The sequence below is a fragment of the Phyllostomus hastatus genome, unplaced genomic scaffold, assembly GCF_019186645.2.
Source record: "Phyllostomus hastatus isolate PE091 unplaced genomic scaffold, TTU_PhHast_1.1 phas_contig_90, whole genome shotgun sequence".
In the NCBI taxonomy this organism is placed as follows: Eukaryota; Metazoa; Chordata; class Mammalia; order Chiroptera; family Phyllostomidae; genus Phyllostomus; species Phyllostomus hastatus.
Genome location: NW_025333984.1, coordinates 8,470,092 through 8,483,051, shown reverse-complemented (window position 1 = coordinate 8,483,051; position 12,960 = coordinate 8,470,092).

Here is a 12,960-nt window from a genome sequence, read left to right as displayed (position 1 = left end):
TTTTTTGTTTGTTTGTTTTAAATAAAGAGAAAGGCCTTTGCTTAGTTCTTAGTATCCCTTCTTACCACTGTGGAATTAATGTTACCATTTAGTTACTTTATCATTTGCTTTATTTTATTTTTTCATTTACAGAAAGGTTTCCAAATCCTTAATTTCCATGCATTTTTTGAATGGGGAACAGGAAGTACCAGCAGAATGGGAAGAGTGCCAAACTAGGCCTCTACACCTTACGCTGTCTTTACAGAGGCACTCTTATAATATTAAAATAGATCTCTGTGCCCACTTTGAAGTGCACACCAAAAAAGCGTCTAGCTCTATGCTTAAGGTTGCATTCCTTGAAACCTTTGTGAAGTTGCAGGCTAAAAGATCCCTATATATTGCATTCCCAAATAATTCAGAACTTCTAGCACATTTTTCTTTTTTATTTGTTTTATAAAAAATTTATTATGTTGCATTTTCAAGGAATAGATGATCTTTACTTCTCAGGGGAGTACAAAGCTTTTTCTGCAGAAAGATAATGGTTTTAACTTTTGTGCCCTTTCTTTGGATTTGAGGGATTAAAAAGCAAAATAACTGCATACAGGCAGGTGATCCCTAGGGCCACAGTGATACTCTAAATCTGCTCTGACATTGTCCTACTACTAGGGTATGTAAAACTGAGGAGTCTCAGAAGCCAATGTTTGACTGGATAATTACTTTTATTTTTTTTTATTTTTTAAAGATTTTATTTATTTATTTTTAGAGAGAGGAGAAGGGAAGGAGAAAGGGAGAGAAACATCAGTGTGTGGTTGCTTCTCATGCACCCCCTACTGGGGACCTGGCCCGCAACTCAGGCATGTGCCCTGACTGGGAATCGAACTGATGACCATTTGGTTTGAAGTTCAGTACTTAATCCACTGAGCCACACTAGCCAGAGCTGGATAATTACTTTTAGTATGAATGGTGTAAAGCTACCAAATGAGAGACAATGACTAGCAGAGTGGCTAAAACAACAAGACCCAAATATATGTTGTTTACAAGAAACCAACTATAAATATAAATACACACATAGATTACAATAGAAGGCAAAACATACCATGCTAACACCAATCAGAAGGAAAAGAGAATGGTGCATTAATTTCAGATAAAGCCAACTTCAGAACAAAGAAAATTATGAAGGTTAAAGAGGGTCATTTTCTTACAGCTTGTCTCTGTCCTATATCAACATCAACAGTCATAATTCATATTGATAGTATGTACCCTCGATATGAAATGATGAAAATGTTACTATAACTATGGGATTGTCCTTCCAAAAACACATAATCTCAATCTAATCATGAGATAAACATCAGACAAATAAAAGGGTAACTCTAAAATATATATGTCCAGTACTTCCCCCAAATTATGAAGAGCATCAAAAGTAAGGAAAAGTTGAGACTCTGTCATTGTTATGAGATGCCTAAGAAGACATGAATATAAAATATAATGTGGTATTTTGGTTGAGGTCCTAGCACAGAAAAAGGGCATTTGGTAAAAGCTAAGGGGATCGACTATAGTTTAATAATAATGATCGAAATTGATTCATTAAGATAACAAATGTGTCATGCTGATGTTAGGTATTAATAATAGAGAGAATTGGGTACAGGAGGTATATGGGAAACACTGTAGTATCTGCTCAATTTTTCTGTAAATCTAAAACTATTTTAAGATACAAATTCTGCTCATAGTTGAAAGTCAATAATAAAACATACATCCTTGAAATGCTTTCATTTGGTTATGTATTAGTCGGGGTGATCCTGACTTGATTGCTCATGTTTCAGTTATCAGGAATATCTGAGAATAAACTCAAGAATTTTATGTAACAAAAAAAAGCATTGAGATCTTCCATTCATTCATCAAGGAAACAAAAACAAGTCATCTTCTCTGCCATCAAGGAGCTTTTTGCTCTAGATATCTGTGTAAATAAACACAGTATATGACTTAGGTGCTATCATAGAAACATATGTAGGTATAGTGGGGCACAAAGAGAGGAGTGCAAAGTATTGTCTTGCTGACGGTACAAAAGGCAGGAAAGGATTTTTAAGAAACATGCTGTCCCCTTTACAGAATACCATTCTGTTATTATCTGTGTGGCAGATTTCCAGTATTGCTCTTATAGCCAACTGAGTTTTTCTCCGTTTTAGGAAAAGTTCCCTGACTCCTCTTCCTCCCTTCTCTGTGTTCCCTGCTTCCCTGTGTATACTTGCATTCAAGTAATTATGGTGTTGTGTTGTAATGCGTACCCCTTCCCCATCAACCTATAAGCTCAGTGAGGGTAAGAATGATGCTTTCAAACCAGGTATCACTAAATACTGACTACTTATAATGGGTAGTCAATAAATATGTATGCAATAGTATGCAATGCTTAAATATCAACATTGCTTCAGTTAAAACACTCATGCTAAATTTGTTAGGTTAAAGATACCTACAATTTATTTGATATTCCTTTTTTATATCTGGGCTGGTTTATGATTGTTTTGACTAACATAATATGATGGCCCAATCATTAAGAGAAGCTTCTGCAATGGTTTCAGAACTCTGAACTGTCATGTAAGAAGTTCAACTATATGACTGGAAAGATCAGTGGGAGAGCCCTTGAAACTACATGGGAAAAGGGAGAGTCCCAGCTATGCCCAGCCTTCTCACCAGTCCTGCAAGGGGCCAGGCATGTGACTAAAAGCATCTTAGCCTCTCCAGATAAGTTCATATGCTAAGTCATCCCAGTAAACAATACGTGAAGTTGAATTGTCAAACCAAGTGCCATCTATATTCCTGACTCCCCAAATCATGAGGTAAAGTGGTTGTTATGGTAAATTACCAGGTTTTGGGATAGTTTAGTAATTATAAATAGATTAATAAAAGACCAAATCTCTTCAACTCTATATTTTTTCAACATTTGATGTGAAAAATTTCAAACATACAGAAAGTAAAAGCAATTGTACAGTGAACATCCATATACCACAATCAATATTTTACAGTAAAATTTTTGTCACATTTACGTTATCGCATGTTTGTTTGACCAATCCTTTATTGATACATCAAATTATAAGATTCAAAATAAGTTGATGTAAGTATACTTTATCCCTAAACGTTTCATTGTGGATATCATTAACTAGAGCTCACTATGTGGATATATATATATATTCTTTCAAGAAAAAAATTGACATACAATGAAATACACAGAACTGAAACAAACATTTGCTGAGTTTTAACCAATGGGCACACTTGTGTAACCTTAACCACGGTGAACATACAGAATATTAACATTGCCTCAGAAATTTGCTTCACATCCCTTCTAAGTGTCTCTTTGCATCTAGCCCCCCAGAAAGCATTTGCCTGATTTTTTCTACCATAAATTTAGTTTGTTCTAGAACTTCATATAAAAGTTCCTGTAGATTTTCTACTGTTTTGTGTGAGGCTTGTTTCATTCACATTAATGCTTTTGAGATTTCATCCATATTGTGTTTATCCAAAGTTTATTCCCTTCTCTTACTGTTACCAAGTACAAAGAGTTACCCGACACTAGTAAGGCAAACATTGAACATTGAGAATTGCGGTGGAGAAATTAAAGTCACTTCATTTGCAGAGCACTAAGCAAGAACAGTAAAGTTATTGTTCAAAAAAATTTTTTGAACTCCCTGATCCAGCGTTTGGGGTGGGTTTTAAGGGCTTATGGGGAACAGGTATGTGGAAGTGCTGGCCGGGCAAGTTTTAATTGAAGGACCTGGAGGTTGGCTATGTACAGGAAGGGGCATAAGCAGGGATCTTCCTGGTTAACAGACCCCTCACTTCTGAAAGGGTTCTGGTGTTGAAATTCCAGTTCTGTCCTGGTCCTTCAATGCCCATGTGCAGGGTGGGGCAGGGGTGGGGTAGGGGTTAGGGGGAGACTGATTCCCTGTGCAGTTGGAGTTCAAAGATTGGGCTGTATGACTTGTGGTCTTGGTCTGTTATCTCTAAAAAGCAATCCAGTATTTTGTTAAACAGGATAGGACCATTTTGAGGTGGCTCTGCAGTTACATTACTGAGTAGGATTTCACTGTATGAATGTATCTCAGTTTGTCTATCCATTTTTTCTGGTCACAGACACCTAGATTGATTTCAGATTTTAATTATTATGAATACGAAACTGCCCAATGCTTTTTCAAAGTAGTTATATCACTTACATTTATAACAATAATGTTTGAGTGTTAGATGTTGTCAGTCTTTTAATTGTAAGTATTCCAGAGGGCATGTAATGGCATGTCGTTTTGGTTTTAACTTGCATTTGCCTAATGATTAATGATGCTGAGCATTTTTTATGTGCTTATTGGCCATTTTTATATCTTTCTTGGTGAAATGTCAGTTTGTCTTTTGCCCATTAAAAATGCTTTTTGTCTTTTTATTATTGAGATATGGGAGTTCTTACATCTTCTGGATGAGTCTTTTATCAGACTACGCTTTGCAAATGTTTTCTGCCAGCCTCTGTTCTGGTCACTTATTTTCTTAATTGTGTCTGTTAGTGAGCAGAGTTTTATATTTAGTATCTGCCATGACGAAGTAACCACTTGAGCTAAAGCTGACCCCAAAGCTTTATATTTAATGAAGTCAAATTAGTCACAGAGATTTTTTCTTAGTGTCACTGCTTTTTGTGTCATGTCTATGAAACCCTTGTCAAACTTCAAGTCAAAAATTTTCCTCTACCTTTTATCCTAGAAATTTTAGTTTTAGTTTTTACTTTGGGGCTAAGGGCCATCTTAAATTGATTTTTATGTGTGATGTGAGGTAGGTTGTTCTAACAACATTTATTGGATTGCTTTGGTGACTTTGTCACAAATATAAGGGCCATGTAATGTACATCTATTTCTGGTCTCTCTAATCTGTTCATGTGATATATTTGTCTATCCTTGTGCCAGTTTTATATTGTCTTGATTCTTATAGTTTTATAGTAAGTACTGAAATCAAGTAGTATATATCCTCCAACTTTATTATTTTTGTAAGATTTTAGATATTCTACATATGAATATTTTACAATCCACATGCATTTTAGAAGCAGCTTTCCAAGGCTATAAAAAGCCTGAGGCAATATTATCCCTGTCTTTCTGTCTGTCTGTCTGTCTGTCTGTCTGTCTATCTATTGTGATTTTCCTTACATTCCCTCCTTAATTCAACATGTATAAAAGAAACTGCAAAACCGCCATTTTTGGGAGCATCTGAGATCTTGCTTCCCGGTGTGTCGGTTTAGCTTAAGTAAACTCAAAAAATCTCTACTGGTTTGGACATTTCTAATGTCAACAATAGGTATAAAATGTTATATTACACATATTAATATATAAAACTCTGGAGAAAATGGCATCTTAAGCATATGTGGTCTCTCCAGTCCATGAGGATAGCACATCTCTCTATTTTTGAAGATCTTTAATTTTTCTAAGCAATGTTTTATAGTTTTTAGCATAGAGGTTTTGCATGTCTTTTGTTAAATTTATTCCCAAAATGTTTCATGACACTTTGTGAGTGAAATTGCATTTTTAAAAACTTTGATTTTCTAAATGCTACTAGTCTCTGAAAGTGAAATTTGATATTTTGTAATTTAGCTGGGTACCCTGCAACCGTGCTAAATTTACTATTTAGTTCTAATAATCTTTTATGCTATGGTTGTCATATGCATTACCTGTGTGTGTTATAAATCCCAGAATATAATAGTACAGTTTTGCTTTAAAAAGTCATATATGTTTTAAAGTAATTAAGAGGAAAAACAGTATTTTACATTTATTCACATATTTCCCTCTCTGATGCTCTTTATTTCATTCTGAAGATTTAAATTTCTGTCTGTTATATGTTCAACCTGCAGAATATTCTTTAAAACAAATTTCTTTTCTTGTTGTTTATCTCAAAATGTCCTCATACTATCTTCTGCCTTCATTGTTTTTCATGAAAAATCAGGAATAATTTGTGTAAATGTTCCTCTCCATATATTTTACCATTTTTCTTGGGTTGTTTTAAGGATTTTTCTCTTTATATCTGTTTTTTTAGCAAAATGACATGATATGCCTGGTATGGTTTTTCTTGTATTAACTTCTATGTCATTTGCTGATGAAAAGGAGTAGAATTTGCCACCCCATAATATGCCTCTTTGGGATATTATTTTAGGCTGGATATTTTTAAGAAACAGCAGATGCAAAGCAAGTGGAAGTAGCCCTTTTTGAAGGATATTTCTATTTTGAATGGAAATCCGCACCTGTGCTGTTTCCCTCCGGGACCTGCCTTCACTATCAATGGAGAAGGCACGGATTGCATCTGCATAACAATATTGCCCTTGTTTACTGTGCTTTTCCTTCCTGGTAACCTCCCTTAAATGTCTGTTTTGGGGCACTTGTTTTGCCAGATAATCCTTCCTCTAAATCAGTCTTCCATTCCGCTTTAAGATTTGGGCTCTAAGAGCAGAAAGCACTTAGCCACCTCTAGGACCACCAGTCCTACAGGTGACACTGGTCCTGAGCCATAACAGGGAGCCAACACAGGTGACTATGCTATCCATTTGGACTTTATTAATGCAGATTAAATTAGCTTTTATTAATGCAGATTCAATCTAAATCTATACTAACCTAATAACAATAGTAATTACTTATAATCAGTAATAGCATCACACAAGAGAATTGGGGGATAGTGAAACTGAGTCCCAGAGTCTCAGTCTACCAGTAGGGGAGACAGCAGGGTAGGCGGGGGAGCCATCAGTGTCTTACAAGGCAGAATTTCCAGAGCTGGGTAGGCAGTGGGGTCCAGCAGGGCAGAGGCTCTGGAAGCACAGCAGGTAGATCAGCATTGTGTGGAGAAGCACCTTGGTGTGTAGAGCTCCCCTGTCTCAACAGTGATCTGAAGTCTACCTCAGTTATACTCTTGAGGAAGGTATACTCCCTCCTTTTGTGTCTCTTAATAAATGTCTTGGGACCCCTGATGGCAAGTGGGGAGTATCCCCAGGAGCCTATCTGTGGGTGGTCCTGTTACGGAACAAAGGGGCCAAGGGGGGTGAGGACGGTATACTACTACCGAAAGGTATATACTGAAAGATATACTACTCCTTTCAGATATACACCCACTTTATAATCACATAAAGGACAATGGACGAAGGTCTCATCTTCTTGTAACTACTTCTGCTTCGACATGGACATCATCCTATTTACCCTTGGGCCAGGGGCGCCCTGAAAGGGGGGGATGTGTGTACAGCACGGAGGGCATCCTTCCTGTAAGGGGAAGGACCTTACAGAATCCTGGTCAGTTGGCTGTCACCAGGAAGCCGCAGGCTCGATGTCCAAAGGCTGACATTACTGGACCATTGGCATCCTGGTCATATTCTGGAGGTGACAGATTTGGAAAGAGTTGGAAGGCACAATTAAATCATAACCACTAAATGACAAAGGCAGGAGCTTAAGTAAAGAATGGCTTATCTGGAGGAAGGTGTACAAGGCATGCTACACCTATCCGAAACTCTTGTGGCCCATTATACTTCACTTGGGCTGAGGGGAATATATTATGATTTCCCTCCTTTCAGGTATCTGAACCCTTCCTGTCCAAGCCATTAAGACAGAAAAGGAAAAACCAGTTCTAAAGTGAAGCCCACAGGCTGCCCGAACCCTTCACCAACCCAACCACTTAGTTCAGTCAAACTGTTGAGTCTCAGGAACGATGATGAAGATGGGCTCCTTAAGTGAGGCCTATATTGCAACCAATCTCTCAGGTAACGAGGTCATAGGCATACGCTCTATGAAAACAGAACACACAGGTTAATTCACACAACAATCCCCAAACCAGTCCCTGTGCCTATGAGACTGCCTTTTGGGAAGACATTCAGTTGCAAGGTCCTTCCTGCAATGACATTTAACAATGGTAATTTGACAGGTCTTTTGCACCTGTCAAAGGTGTCAAGATTGTACATCTTTGGTGATATTAAAAACCCAGTTTCAACTTTCAAATGAAAACAAACTTTCAAGACAGTTAGCTGCACCATTCTGATGTCTAATACTGAGCATTGTGATTTTCCTTGAACCATAATTTTTCTTCCTAAGATCACCCTCATTGTTATTACAGGGACTACTTTGAGTCCCACTTTTAATTTTGACTGTTTTTTTGCATAATAAACACACCAAGAGCAGCCTGGATCACTTATGATCTTTAAGTCCACTTTGCTGGAACTCACACAGGGGACCTTTAGGTTGACTTCTCAGCCTGCTCCTTGGGGCACAGAAGCAGAGCCACACATCTGCCATCTGGCTTCGCCTGTACCAGTTGTTTCACTCAAACCCTTGAGGCTTCCATTATGCCGACAGGTTCCTTTTTAGCCATCTTTCAGGAAAGCAACCTTTGTTCCTTCCCTGGAAAGACTGCCATGAACTGCACAACCAACCAAAGTACCAGGCTTTTCTTGTGGGCTTACACTAGCTTCACAAGTCAATCCCAGTTCCTCAGGGCTTTCTGGTGACGACCAGAACCCATACATGCCTCCTTCAGGCGTGACATTCCAGTCAAAGTCTTGGTTAACAAAACCACTATTAGTGACTGGTCTTATTGGATATATGCAAAGAAACCTTATGTCATCACTCATTCCTTTAGAATGTCAAATTCTGGAGGGATCAGGTAGGGAGAAAAACACAAAGTGTAAAGGAAAATCCTTTTACTTCTGATACCCACCAAGATTGTATCTCCATGCCTTATACCTTCCATTACTAACACTACATAATTCTTTCCCAAAACTTCAACTTTTCCACAGAGTATGAAGTTTCAACTTTCCCTGGAATCCTCAATTTCTTTTTCAGAGCAGATACAGAGCAAAATCCAAAACACAGAGTTCCAGAACAATACACAGGTAGAGGCATTCTCTTGCACCAATGTGTCCATCGGTGCCTTGCAGAGACATGCTCATTCAGGCCCGGTCTCTTGGCAGAGACATGCTGCTTTGCCTCTGGCTGAAGCACTCGTCAGGCCTGAATGAGCCTTCCTAGGTCCCAAGTGGCAAAGGCATTCTCCCCAATTGGTTACATGTGACCTTTCCTAGGTCTTACAGATACAGGTTTCTGATCAGAAACAGAATCAATGGGAGAAATTTGCTCTTTTCCCACGAAACCAGAAAATAAGTAGTTGAGGTTTCCTTTACTCCAGGTTTAAAACTTTTACAACCTTTATACATTTTTTTTACCTATCCACATTAAACCGTTCACTTGTAATCCCTGTTCCTTTCCCACACTGGGAAGGACTACACTTAAACTCAGTACTTAAACTCAGTATTTGGCAGCCAAAAGTCCCTAGCACTGCAGTTACCTTCCACTAAAAGTCTCTAGATTTGCAGGGACATCTTGCAGCTTTCTGAAGCTTAGGCCTTGCAAACACCCTATATATCAGATGCTCACCCTTGGACCTCACTTCATGACCTTCACAACCAGAGCCATTCCTATCAGAACCAGTTACACAGAGAACCTGACTGATGCAGTGCCCACACAGTAGCAGCATACAGCCCATAATCTGAGAACCCTTAGCCCTCCACCTTGTCCAGTTCCAAGATGGCAGCACCCATGTATGCTGTGTCATCTAAGATGGCAGCGCCCATGCATGCTGGGTTGCCCCAAGATGGTGACACCCAAGTATGCCAGGTTGTCCAAGATGGTGACACCCATGCATGACCTGTGCTCCATGGTGGGGCACTCACATGGCTCATCCTCCATTTTACCCAAAATGGCAGTGCCCTAACTCCAGTTTCACCCACCTGTAAAGGTGGTGCCCCGACTCCGTAGCTGCCCACCTGTGTAGGCCCCCTTTTCCAAAGCTAAGCCACTTCAGCCTGTGCATGGAGTTACTCCATCCCTAGTCCAGAACGTGGCTGATTCAGACCACAGGTGGATGGAGTTGATGGAACTCCAACCACAGTCCTGAGAGTCAGGTTTTACTGCTGATCAAGAACAGACTTCACTAGGCTGAGGTCTGGGAATGTTACCAAGCACATTGTGTGTGGGGCAATTATTGGCCCACCCAGGGATGCCAAAAACTGTTATAGAACATACAGATGGGGGCCAAAGGGGGGCATGATATACTACTACCAAAAGGACCCCCTACTACGTTTGTTATGTCCGCCACCTTATAGGAAAGATGTCTCTCAATGCCAGAGACATGTGAAAAGGAAAGGAAATATTTATTTAATGCTATACAGACTTTATTTTTTCCTTTATTATAATATCTCCTAATGTCTTACATTTGCCCCCTTTTCGTTGTGCATTTTGTAGAAAACAAAATTAAGTATTGTTTTTTAACCTGTATCTTACAGTGACCTTGATGTTTTAAAATTTGGTTATGTTTTTGATTATTGGACAGTTTTTTTCTACTAAACAAGGAGGAGTTTAGATACATAAAGAATTGTAATTTTGGCCCTGGCTGGCGTAGCTCAGTGGATTGAGCATGGGCTGCGAACCAAAGCATCACAGGTTCGATTCCCAGTCAGGGCACATGCCTGGGTTGCAGGCCACGGCCCCCAGCAACCACACATTGATGTTTCTCTCTCTCTCTCTTTCTCCCTCCCTTCCCTCTCTAAAAATAAATAAATAAAATCTAAAAAAAATTATAATTTTAAGTGCAAAAATACGTATGACCAAAGATGACATGGTCACTATAAATGACAAATTTAAATAATTAACAAAACTTTTGTTTTTTAAAAATTGAAAGAGCAAATCCAAAGGTTTTACTTGACATTTTAAGTATTGTCAAATCAGTTTTAAGAAACAAAAGTGATATAATTAGTGTGGCATTTTATTACGGTTCACATTTCAATTCTAAATTTATGAAATTGAGAATATGATTCTTAAAATAACCTCAAATGAATGCGCTGTAAATTATAAATTTCTAGTGCACTGTAAACAGGATGTGTTGTTTACAGCTGTTTAGATCTACTAAATATCTGTAGATTTGCTTCCTCAGCTAGAGCAGGAACTTACTGGCTATAACTCCCTGCCTTGTTCAATAACTTCCAGTAATTATCAGGAAGAAAATGCAATAAATTTATGTAATAGACTGCCCCTTTGCCATAATATACAATCAGAGGCGATCAATGCTTCTTACAATAAGGAGAAGAATTACAGCTGTGTTTTATTTTATAGCTTTGGTAATACAGCTCTGCAAACCACCAGAGGGAGTAGAGTTAAACTTCAGTGGTCAAATTCCATTGCGGTAAAACATAGCCTCAGGCTGACATTTTTACAAAGTAGCAACACAACAAGGGGTTGTGTACTTCTTAGCAGACTATTTTATTTGTTCACCCATCCAGCTAGTGGAAGACTTCCTTGTACTGCTGCTCTTTTAGTTCATATGACTGGAATCATGAGAATTTCTGAATATAATAAATAATAATCAAGTTTAACCTTTGGCCACTCCATTTCAAGAAAGGAAAGATAGACATAGTTGATAATGAAGCCTCCAGTGTTCTGGCAACCCACAATGACTTGTTCATTACAAAGTTATATTTGTTATGGTTTTAAAAATATACTTTTATTGTGGTTTAAATCAAAGGGCATTTCTGAGCTCTGCCTTGTTATGCTTAAAGTATAATTACACGCTACATATCTTAGTAAACAAATGAAAGCTTTTTCCTGGTTATTAGTTATAAATTTTACTTTGCCTGTAGCTAAGTGAAGGCCAGTCCTCTAAAGTGTTTCAAGTACAATGCACAGTGAATATAAAACAGTCCATTAATTGGGATAATAGGTCCCAGCATGTAATTGCATTTCTTAGGTACTATGGATAGCAACTGAGTGAAGTGATATTTATTCAAGGTTGTTAGTCACCCGTGGATAACTTTATTTGTCCACTGGTGCTTAAATAAATGCGCCATCAGTAAGAATATTTATAAAGAAATTAATAACAAAAATCATTATTGCATCTCAAATTATGAAAGGAAACAGTATATAAAAGTTACTGGAGAATCCCACAATAAAGTCTTGCCCGTGCTTCAGGTTACTTGCTTTTATGTTGGTGGACAGTAAAATATTATAGAAACTCAAGAATAAATATGAACTAAACTTGATAAATTTGCTTTACGTTGTTTTATCCAACAAATTATCTGTAGTAAATTCTATCAGCAATTTCTAGCCACGGGTACTTGCACCATTTTTCAAGAAAAGAGAATTTGCTAACAGTCTGTCAATATGCCACAGACCTTTGCGATTTCTCAGATTGTGTGTGTGTGAGGCTTTATTTACAGTTGCAAAAATGTTTCCTTTAGTTTTCATTTAATATGTTGTTGGCTATTTCTAAGGTTTTAAAAACACATGTTCTATTTTAATGTGTACAGACTTCCATAACTCATTGAGAAAGTCAAGAGGGTGTCCCAGCGCTCCATTAGCTCAGTAGGAGATTACCTTCTTTCCCAGAAATCATTGACAGTTCTGAGGGGAGGGCTCAGAACTTTGTCTCACTATCCTTCTGGACCCATCCGTGTCTCAACTCCTCCTGCATTATGTGTTCTTAGACTATCTGGATGAATTCCGTGATATCCTCTGCTCTACTTACATTAATTACTGAAAGGAATCTAGGATTCCTGGAATCCTAGATCATCTTAGTCCTGACTGTCTTTCCCATGAGATTCTGGGGCCTGTGAGTCAACCTCTACCTTTCTACCACATCGCTTCCTATTTCTTTGCTTTATCCTTCTCCATACCATCTACCAACTGTTTTTTATTAAATAAGTACTTACCTGTCTATTTTCTTTCATACCAGATGCATTAAAAAGAAAGCATTATGCTAAGTGAAATAAGTCAGTTGGTGAAAGGCAAATACCGTATGGTCTCACCTATAAGAGGAACCTAATCAACAAAACAAACAAGCAAGCAAAATAGAACCAGAGACATTGAAACAAAGAACAAACTGACAGTGATCAGAGGAGGGGAGAGGGATAATGGGGGAAAGAAGAGGAAGGGGCAAGCCAAGGAACAT